We start from the raw sequence: 12,029 nt of genomic DNA on the forward strand, positions 1-12,029 counted from the left end.
TTTACACCATTTTGTAACATTCAGGTATTGCCAGATTAAAAAATGACTAATTTAAGAAATTTAAATCCTTTCTTTTCAGATTTTCTATCTGGTGTTTGAATTTTGCCACAATATTTCTTCTAACCTACAATGATTATTTGAGCATCTGCTCTAAAAATATTATTATCTTGGGTTTTATATGTTGTTTTGTGGCTATATGGAAAAAAATTGTTTTTTTTTTAATATACAAAATGAACTAATTTGTTTACATTTTTTTCTGTTTGTTTCTTAAGACGTACTGTCTTGTTTATTTGGTCTTCACAGCAACATAATTGTCCACAGTACTAGTGTGTCTGGACTGTGAATCTGAGGATTTAGGGTACCTAACTTATTGCTGTTAAAATGCACTCTGCAATATTAGGCCATGCATGCACCATAAAATGACAGTCAAATTACACAATTCAATCAGACAAAAAGTAAGTTAGGAATTGGAGTGTAGGTGACGTTGACCAGTAGCCTTTCTTCTCGTCTGTCAGTTCAAAATCTAGAATGGCTAGGTGCAAGAAGTCCTTTGTGTAGCTAGTGCAAAAATTCTGAAACAAACAAAATTAATATAACATTTGATCAGTGTCTTCACCATCATTTATCAGAGCTTGTGTAACACAACAATTCTTTTGAAATAATAAACATCATATGGATTACAATAAAATTTGTACCCTTAATATTAGGTATTGGGAGGGTTTGCTATGATTCACTTTATAATTTAACATCAGGTTACTGACTTGTTTTTTTACTGCTCACTACTAGTGAGATCATATTGCATCATATAGAGTCATATTCGTGTCTGATGCAATATCATGTGTATAGAAACTGACCAAAGAAATAGGTGAAATCACCTATTTGTTTTTGTAAAATACATAAAAAGTCACTTTGGAATTAATGTGTTACTGGAATTCTTGCAACCAACAAAGTGATGAACTACCAAGTAGTTTCATGTATAAATAGTTTTTAAAAATTTGTTTTCAAACCAGGTGAGTTCATCGTTAATTCTAGGGGATAATGACACTTCACCTTAGACAGTTTTTTTTTCAGTTCAAAGGGATAAAGACATTTCACATAAGACCATTTTCAAAGCTTTCATTATAATGTAAGGTATTTTGTAACTTTTATTTTCTGTTTGTATCCATATCAGACAAACCACTGATCTCTTGGCCAAATGCAACTAATGGAGAGTCCATAGTACGTGTCCAGTGGTCAGCAAGCCATCCATCAATGTTTTACGTTTTGGATATATCTTCTCGGGTTCACGTATGGAATCTTGTTGAAAATCTATCTTCACCATTACATTCTAGTCATTTTGCTAACGGCATGTAAGTATTGGAATGGTTCATAGCTCATTTATTGTGTTATTTTTTTCACATGGAATGAGAGCTAAAATGTTATACTATAGATTATCTAAGTCAACATACAAGTAAGTGTGATAATAAAACACACTAGTAATTTTTTAATGTTCCAGGAAGTTAAGGCATTAAAATTGTAATCTGAGGGTAACAGGTTCAAATCCCTGCCACTGAACGTATTTGCCTTCTTAGCCTAGGGGCATTATAATGTTATGGACAATCACACTATTTATTGATGAGTAGCCCAAGAGCTGGCAATGGTTGATGTTGACAAGCAGCTTTCCCTCTAGTCTATTACTGCTAAATTAGGATGGCTAGTGTAAATAGCCCTCATGTAGTTTTGTGCAAAATTTTAAAGAAACCAATCAGTGTTGCAGAATTATTGTTTCATTCCATAATTTTGATTCTTTTTTCATTCAAAGATTACAATTTTTGAAAAAATGGGCTAGCTAATAATTCTCCACAATCGTAAATGTAGTGGTCTAGAAAGTAAAAAGCCAAATTAAAATGAAATTTCAAAACATTACATAGGTATTTTCTGTGTAATTTTGACATTCAGTGAAACCCCATTATAGCACAATAGTTGGGGTCCATAGAATGTGATCTCATTAAATGTAAGGTTGTGTTATTTTGTGGTACCCACAAATGATTGTTTTCCATATGTTGTGCATTTTTATTCTTAGCCTTTGCTTCAAGAATTGTGGTAAAAATGGGAAGTCTTTCCAAGTAAGCCTGAACAAACCACTTTTACAAAGCTGAATTCAACATTTTGTCAGTGAAACTTTTAACTTATATTAAAACACAGGTTAGGATATCAATTTTTACTTGTTTTTGTCCAACCTTGTAGGGTGGATTGACTAATCCCAAGTTCACAAGCAATCTGAGTTAGTTGTTTGCCATTTTGAATTTATATCCAGGGTATACAGTTAATTAATTAAATCATAAAAACTAATGATTGTGCACATATTTAAGAAAAAACAACAACACTTTATACTATCAGAAGGCAAATAAGCTGTATTAGAATCACTTTTCTATTTAGTTCTTTATGTAATGGACAGCCCTCTAGGAAGGATTCTTTGGTCATGTGATCTAAAAGGTTTTTCACAAAAATAAATATACAAGCACAATTTTTTTGAAGAAAAATAGGCAAAATCATTGAATTGTACTACAAAATCTTACTTAAAAAATGTGAAAACTTCCAAATTTAGCAATAGGATTAGTGAGTCAAAAACTAATGATTGTGCACATATTTAAGAAAAAAAAACAACACTTTATACTATCAGAAGGCAAATAGGCTGTATTAGAATCACTTTTCTATTTAGTTCTTTATGTAATGGACAGCCCTCTAGGAAGGATTCTTTGGTCATGTGATCTAAAAGGTTTTTCACAAAAATAAATATACAAGCACAATTCTTTTGAAGAAAAATAGGCAAAATCATTGAATTATACTACAAAATATTACTTAAAAAATGTGAAAACTTCCAAATTTAGCAATAGGATTTAGTGAGTCAAACACTGATTGTGTTATATTAAAATTTACATTATATTGGGGTAATGCTTGAAAGAGGATTTTCTGTATATATATGTGAATTGAGTATTAGCAAATTAAATTGCACTGAAAATGAGTGTTCAACCAGGGAATTCATTTTAGATGTAAGGATTCCTTGTATTTTGTTACATATTTCAATAAATTAATATGGTTGTACATGATGCTATAAACATGAACATTAAAGATTTAGTTGTAATTGTTAATTATTACATGACAATTTGCCAGTTAGCTAGTGTAATTATTGATAACTGTTCTATATCAATCTGTGTGTGACCAGTCAAATGGAGATGAGGAAAAGCCATTATGTAAGTAGTGAACTAAATGAAAGGAAGGGTGGGGCAGAGACTACAGTTTACACTTTTGAAGTTGTGATATTTAGGTACTATTACTGTAATTATTGTTGTTAATTATAAGAACTAGTGCATAAATCAGAATTATCTCTAGCAATGTATAAAGTTCTAAGTATAAATAGTTTGAAATATGTAGTTGAAATAGATTGATTGACAAAAAAGTATAGTTTTAGTTCACTTCATTGTATGCATTACAATTGATAAATGAGTTTGGTGTGGTTACTGTAACAATCTTAACTGCATCAACAAGATGTACTGTGTATTTTACATACATCACTGGATAAGTTCTAGTATTCTGCAAGTTTATATTTTTTTTTGTTCACGTGTGAATGACTCTAAGGTCTATATTAGTTATTTATGTGAACGTTTTGTGAAGTACTGTAATTTGGTTCAAAACTCAGTCTCTTGTTTTTTATTATATAGAATATAATTTGTAATTGTACAAAAATTTTTTTTATCAAATTTACTCAATATTAAGTGCTATGTACAGCAATTAAGTTAAAATTGAAAATATTACAAGACTTTTATAGATACATTATTTTGCATAGATTTGTACCTATATGGTAAGGGTGGAAAGTTTAGAACAAAAAATTAGATTTAAAGATATGTAGATATCAAAGTGCTTGGAATTGCTTATTGAATATCACATGGGGATAACTTCAGAAACATTAAAAAGGCTCTTTAACACAATGGTCATGTGTGTACTGTAAATGACAACATTAACAATATGAATAAGGCACTTTTTTCAGCATATTTTTTTTGTCACCCACAAACTATACCATTTCAATGAATTTTGCTCTTCCTCCATTTACCCCCCATTTTTACAGCTTGTTAGTCAGGTATGTGGTATCATACGTTTCCCCTGTCACCTTCTTTATTGGGTGATATTAATTTTTCTGAATTCTGTTTTTCCACCCTCACCATTAAGGTTCATACACATAGATGTTTAGACCAACTTCAGCTGGATGTTGGTAAGCCCTCACTTGTTGGACCAGCATGCTTTGTTCTTCAATCTTTATATCCATATTTGAATTCTCAACAACTGAATCTTTTACTTCCTCTGTTTATTATAATCAGACAAAATTCTCAATGATCTGCCTTTCCCTCTCCTCCTTTTCACATTATCTATCTTCACTACAATTATTTTCAGAAGCCTTTCATTGCTATCCAGAATTTTGTTTGAGATGAGCATTTTTGTGTGTTGTCAGGAAATCTTTGCCTTCAAGTCCAATCCCCAACTAACTTTCCCATTCCCATAATTCCTTCCCACCCCCATGAAATCTTGCACTTTTTGGTCATCTTTCCAATGTTCTCCATGATCTGTTTTGCAAAGAAGTTATTGAACAGGTGTGCCCTATATAACAGGGGTTTGTTCCCATTTCTTGTGGTTCCCAAGAAGATGAGAGATTGAGACCTGTCGTTGAGTTGTCCTGGTTGAATTAATTTCTGGATACTCCTTGCTTCATTATGGACTTCTGTCTCACTTTTGTGGGTGTTTTCCTCAGGACTCTGGATGACTAAATTCAATGTGACATATGTCTGTCTTCCATTCCCATTGCTCTGGAGTCAGGTTGTTATATTTGGTTTTACATGAGGATCAGATGTTTCATTTCAGGGCCTACCCTTTCAGAGTACCCTTGGCTCCTTATGTATCTTATCAAGTGGTATGAACTTTTGCCCGATACCTTCACGCAATGGGTCTGTGCACTCAATAACATGAATGACTGGCTCCTGCTCATTTTTTCCTGTCCACAATCCAGAGAACACAATCATTTGCTCCTCCAAGAAACAGCAGTGGTGGGATTCCTGATAAGGTTAGAGAAGTCCTTGTTCTGTTGGGGATTTTCTTCAATTCCAACTTCAGTCAGACCCAGTCTTTTTTTCTTTATCTTTGGGATATGGTGCAAGCAGTCCACAAAGCCCTCACCTAACATTCTCTCAAAGCTTGAAATCTTATACACATATATATATATATATATTTTGGAAATGTGGGCTTCCTTTCAAGCTCTCATCCCAAAAGTTTATATGCTTTTCCTTTAGTGGACACTCCTTGATCAATGTACTTCTAATTGGATCCCTTGAACCACCCTGTTACCCTTCCTTCTCCAGTTAGGGCTGATCTGGTATGGTGTACAGACAGGGATCAGGCCACAGTGGGGTTCTGCTTCTCCATCTTGTCCAGATCTACATTTGTTCATGAATTCATCTTCAGAGGGTTGGGATGCTTATCTCAACTCTTGGAAGATTTCCAGTCTCTGATTAATTGAGGAAGCTCTCCATATCAACATTTTCAAACGTATGGTGGTTCAAGTATTGTTCCGCTTCCCTTTTCTTTTGTGGTGGAAGGTGATTATGGTGCACTCTTACAACACTGCAGTGGTCACTTATGTCACCAAGCAAGGGACCAACTCTAGGTTTCTGTACTGTCAGACCCTAGATCTCTCTTTCTGGGCCCACAGCTACCACATGGAGGTCTTAGCTTAACATATTCCTCAAACCCCAAACCTAATTGTGGAATGTAAATCTTGACCCAACAAGATTTTTCCCATAGAGTAGTCCTTTGATCCATAAGTTTTTTGGTGGGTGTGTTCTCAGCTGAGGTTTCCTCATATCAATGCTTTCACTACACAATGTAAAAATGAATTTTCTTCCTTTTATTCTTCTATTCTACACCAACTAGCTTTGAGAGTGGATACATTTAGTCAAGAATAGAGGGGTCATCACATCTATGCAACCATGATTACAGTTGATCCATCAATTTTGATTGGACAATGTTCATCCATACATTTCAACCCTCCTTCTTCACATATGGCTTTTTTCAGGTACATTGTCTCAGCCCAGAGATTGATTTCATGTGTTGCATATTTCCTTTCCATGTCTATTACCAGAAGTAATGAGGTTTCCATCTTTCCCATGCCTTGGTTCCTAATTTTTTCTAATTCTTCATGTGGTTGTATGACAAAAGATTGCTCTCTTCAACAGTGTTGTGTGGCATGTAATGTGGTTAGTACTTGGAATGGTTACCATCTGGGAATACCAGGTGATGATGATGTTATTTAAAATGACATGGTTTTAAATGTGCCTATATGTGGCCATGCGTTTATGGGCTCGATTCCCATCCCACCAAGGATCACACTCTTTCAGCTGTGGGAACATTATGATGTGACAGTCAATCACACTATTCATTGGTAAAAGAGTAGGTCAAGAGTTTGTTGTGGGTGGTGATGACTAATTGCCTTCCCTCTGGTCTTTCACTGCTATATTGGGGATGGCTAGTGCAAATAACCTTTGTGTAGTGTTGTGTGAAATTCACAGCAAACCAATCCAGTGCGACCCTCTTCTGGACTCCTAATTGTGCTTCTTCCCTTTTTCTTTTTTTCCTTTTTTTTTATTGGAGCAAGCAAGTCCTTAACCACTTTCTAGTTCCTAGTCACAGGGGTTGTGGACCATGGAATCTTCTCCTGAGTACATTGTAGACTATTAGCTTACCATATATCCAATCAATGAAAAAGAGGGCAAATCTTATTTCCCCTAAATTCTTATTCCCAGGTAGATAGTTGTTAGTTAGAGAGGATCCTCCTTGTAATATAGTGTTCAGGATGAGATAACCCTGTTCCTGTGGTTGTATGTAGTAGAAGCTCCCTTTTTTGTTAATTCTGGTTATAGATGGTGGCTCCTTCCTTGCTCTTATGGTTGAGTTTGGAGGACTTCATCTGCTTTGTAATACCAGTAACAGAACATATACACACAGTTTCTGCATTTATGGTGAGGTGAGTTAGGATTTCTATTTTTAATACCAATTACAAATATTGCTCTGTTTTTATCATTGAATTGAGACATTGACACAACCAATAAGGCCAAGTTCTGTTTATTGTACTTCTTGCTCCTACAGTAGATTTGGGAGTTTGTCTAGTTTTGGCTGCATGCCAACCTTTTCTTCTTAATTCTGGTTGCTTGATATATGACACTCTCCTTTCATGTAATTGGGATTCATGTATATATGTAACATGACCCACATGCTCTATCCACATTATTTTAGTCTGTATTCATTTTTATCTGATTGATCCTCAATCTCCTAATGCAAAAGTTGAGTTGTGGACCCATATGGTTGAGGTTGGGTATCTCTATACTACATCAGATGTTTTTGTTGTATTTTTTTTTTTACAATAGATTGCACCTTTCAGAACAAACTACACTTATTTTTTCTGCATGCTACAGGTTCATTGTATTCTTCAAGAAAGAAAGGTGTACCTATTCTAGAAGTGGTGCAGTACCCTATGTGTGCTTTATTTTGTCTCAGACCACTCATATTCATTCTGGATGGTTGCTTTCCACTTGGTGTCAATGTTGTGTGCCTACACTAATTTCTCAACCTTTTCAATATTAGATTCTAGATTTGTGTGACAGGAAGTGAGACTGCATTGGAAGTTAACATTTTTCTTACACCAAAAATTTATTTCTCATACATACATACTTTACCTCACACACTTCCCACCATTCCTCCCCTCTACCAGTATTGTTCTTTTAAATCTTGACAGTTCTCAAAAATAAGGATTGAGCACGAATAGCAGAGGGAGCTAGCTTCACTAGTATAGGGGAAGCAATAGTACTGGTGGAGAGTAGTTATGTTTTAAATATACATGTATATAGGGTATATAGAGTAGTGTGCTAGCATGAAATATTTTTTAGCAGTGCTTAGAGAGCAGAAAGAAGATTTATGAGAAAGGTTAGTATCTATTGGAAATATAGTTTCAGTGTAAGAAAATATTAATTGTGTCCAAATCTATCACAAAAGTAAAAAATGATGATCTATAGATTAGATTTAAATTATCAGTGTATTAAAATAGAGTGTGCTGAAATATGTGTTGCTAAATTTTTTGGGCCTTTCCTTTTGCTAGATTCTAAAACCTTTAAAACTTTGTATTTTCATTCTTTATGTGTTGTGTAAGTTATTTGAATCATCTAGTTACTTTTATTTTTTCAGTGTAACCCATTTTGCTGTGAGTTGTGATCCAAATATCATGTCCTTGGCAGCATCTGATGGACAACCACAACTTGTGAGTGCTTATATTCATTGTAAAATAATTTAAGTTAATTTTATCACTTGTTTCAACATATTTCATTCTGTTATTGTAACTGGAGTTTAATTTTACTTTCCAAATAATTGATGTTTTAGAAAATACATTAACAATAAATATTTGTTAATGTCAATTTATTAAGTTTTTATTTATTTGTTAAGGTCAATTTATCTAGAAATAACTTAGGTTAAAACTCTGTTTACTTTATGGGTAAGAGATGGGACTTTTCTGTACTCATGATGATAAAAATTGTCAGATTTTGTTGTTTTCCAGAATTAGTAGTCCATATTGAAGGGATTTAGACATTTTGATGGTAAAGTTATGAAGAAAATGATCTTTATTCTCCAGATAATAATAAAATGTTCTTAAAAGGTTTTTATTGTTATCTGGAGAGTATAGGTTGTTTTTTATAATTATTGCCCATAGATGTCTTAGGTATTTAGCACAGCAATAAGTAAATGTTTCAAAAGTATCCAATAAATTATGACAATTGTGTTGATTAATTACAGTTTCTTATGAAAAAGCATGGATTAATTATTGAAATATCTTAACAGATTAAATTTTCAGTAAGTGTGTACTGATAAACACTTTCAGATATTCCCTGCTATTTTCCATTACAAAGTAAATGTCAGACAAGCTGACCAGAGTAATAAAATAATGTAATTTGGTTCACTTCACCCATGCACTGCATTGACTCAGCAGTAACAAGTCAGTAGGCTAACAATATTTAAAACCTGGTTCAGATATTGACACTGAGCAGAGCACAGATAGTAGTTTTTGTAGTTTTGTGCCTAAGAATACATACTTTGCTATCTGCTATAAATATTAAAAGAAACAGTAACATATTTTAAAAGTAGGTAGCAGCTAATTCAGTCAAATGAAAATCTTCAAACAAATATCATTCTTTAGCTTCTTAAGTAGCACCAGTAACTTTGTATAGAGGCTGTAAGAAAGCTATTGAACTTATATAATTTCTGTTGCAGTGTCAGTAACCTTTTTAGCTTCTGTAGTGATGCAAGTATTCTTGCTTAGCTTCTGTAATAATGCAAGTAATTGTGCATAGATTTTATCAGTGCCAGTAACCTGTTTAGCTTATTTAGTATGCCAGGAACCTTGTTTAGCTTATTTAGTATGCCAGGAACCTTGTTTAGCTTATTTAGTATGCCAGGAACCTTGTTTAGCTTATTTAGTATGCCAGGAACCTTGTAGAGTAAAATCTTGTCATTAAGGTCACCCTTCTGATTCCATCCAAATGGATATTTTAATTTTTTATGAGGTGATCATTTTTGGAATATTTATATGAATTAATTTCCTTCATTATAACTTCCTGTTCTAATGTTTTATTTTACATGTTGTACTGTAGCATTTCATATCACTTGTTAACATCTTATGTGAAAAGTTGGTTGAATGTTTTCTGTATAGAATACAGTTTTAAAACTTTAAAAGTAAATTACTTTATTTTATTAGAATTAAGATTAGGTATTGGATTGTTATGATCTTATAGGTTTGATCAAACTCAAGAAAGAAAGATCTGTTGTTTGTTGTTCTGTTACAGTGTACTACTTTGAGCATTTGATTGGTTGCATTTGTAAAATAGGCAATATTGTTTTTGTTCTATTACAGGCTATCTCTATGGACACTGGTGTTGTAGAAGTTCATCGGCTGGATTCCAACTCCGAATCTGTGGCTTCTTCAGATTATGAGAAACTTAAAAACTATATGCTTAACTTGTGAAAAACGTAACTTAATGTAATATAAAATTATAGAATGTGAAATTTAGTTGTATTAAAGTATATTGTAATGATGATATTACAATTTATAAATAGTCAAAATGAAATGTACAAGCATGAGAAGTTGTAACACCAATATTGTTGGGTTATACACACAATTCCTATAAATCCGTCCTATGTTTATTATATCCAGGTTTGGAAGACATTAAAAAAAGCAAAATATACAAAATTTCAGTTACTAAAATTTAAAATCATTGGTACTGAATGTGTATAGAAAGTAACACAAAGTTTAAATTATTGTTAAATAAGTAGATACAATATCACTTTCATTTTTTTGGAAATATTTTACATACTAGTTATAAAAATGTCTGCAAATGCTGGATGTATATGTGATATATTTGACTTTGATTCTTATTGGTTTGTACAAGTGTGTATTTAGGTAAGAGTAAAATGTTACTGGGTGTGATAAAATATTTTTTTATTGTTGTGTGCATTCTTATGATAAAATCTAACCTATGTTTTTGGTTAATTTATTTTTTAAGACTAAATGGAGGTGTTGTTTTCTCAACAATTCTTTGGGAAAGATTTAGTCTTTGAAGTGAGTAATGTTTTGAACTTTTGGTTCATTTATTAAAGTTTAAGCCAGTGAAGTGATATCATTAGAGATATATATTTATATTAAAGTGGAATGCCATTGTTTTTAACTTTATAAGTACATTTAAATTTAATCACAATCTTTAACCAGTTGATTCTGTACAAACTATTGCACAGTGGTAGTTTGTCTAAAAGATAAATAAAAATCCAAAGATGGTTTGAATGAACATTTAAGTCAGAAAAATTGTTTGGAGTTTTAAAGTTAAGAGTTTTTGATTTCTAAAATAATGTTGGAATGAACCTCCAGTAATATTTCTAAACCTTCTTTATAGGACAGAAAATCAGCAGGGTGATAAAAGCTTTGGTTAAGTTTTGGAATTGGAAGCTGCTAGCTGAACCTAGGATTTGAACTTTTAAGTTAGCTTTGGATTTTTTTTTAAAGTAATGATGTGTTTTCTCATGATTATGGATGTCAAGTAATGTGCCATTTTGTGAGTTTTGTTGGTTGAATAAGTAATACTACAGTGGCAATGAATAAAATTGCTGATGGTTATATCAGTTTTGATCACTCAAGTGAAATACTAGTTGGCCTGGATAGTACTTTAATAGGTTATAGCCTTAAAACTCGAAGCTTTAAGTAAGTTTGAACAATTAAGTTACTAGTCATAATAAGGGTATTTATTTTCGTTTTTTTTCAATTTATAATAATAAATAATCATTAGAACATAAAAAACATCTTCAAAAAATGTACAATATAGAATTATTATAATATACTTAGGAAGTCAAAAAACAACACAAGTTTCTGAGATCAAAATGTTCATAGTGTTCAGTTCAGAATGTAGGATAAGAATTTTGGGTGTGTTAAGAAAGTTGGATATATTAGAATATTGGATATGTCAGATAAAAATACTGGATATGTTAAGATGAGAATATTGGGTATGTCAGATAATAATACTGGTTATGTTAATATGAGAATATTGGGAATGTCAGATAATAATACTGGATATGTTAAGATGAGAATATTGGGTATGTCAGATAAAAATACTGGATATGTTAAGATGAGGATATTGGGTATGTCAGATAAGAGTATACATAGTGAAGTGGCTGACATTGTGAAGTCTTGCATTCAAGTACTTTTCTGTGTAAGCAAAACAAGTAATAAAAGAGACTTAGTGATCTAATGTTAGGACTTGGTTTGACAAGTTATTCTTCTGCACTTCTTCTTATGTATTTATTTTTATCTGAAGATAATCAAACATATCAAAATTATATCATTATAGAAATTGTTAGTTGTTTAATGCAAGTACCATAGGATGGAAAAACTGTTATGAGATAATAGTGTTTGTTAC

General features: G+C 32.4%; 1 protein-coding gene across 1 annotated transcript in view; it reads left to right on the forward strand.

The window, feature by feature from the left end:
• LOC143225110 (uncharacterized) overlaps positions 1-11,616 on the forward strand; it is a 93,754-nt gene extending 82,138 nt beyond the window's left edge. The window contains exons 29-31 of the transcript XR_013013616.1: positions 1,172-1,349; positions 8,263-8,335; positions 9,980-11,616. The gene's annotated coding sequence lies outside the window, so the exon portion shown is untranslated. The remainder of the gene's footprint in view (positions 1-1,171; positions 1,350-8,262; positions 8,336-9,979) is intronic.
• Positions 11,617-12,029: the final 413 nt, after the last annotated feature.

The sequence above is a fragment of the Tachypleus tridentatus genome, chromosome 9, assembly GCF_004210375.1.
Source record: "Tachypleus tridentatus isolate NWPU-2018 chromosome 9, ASM421037v1, whole genome shotgun sequence".
Classification (NCBI taxonomy): Eukaryota; Metazoa; Arthropoda; class Merostomata; order Xiphosura; family Limulidae; genus Tachypleus; species Tachypleus tridentatus.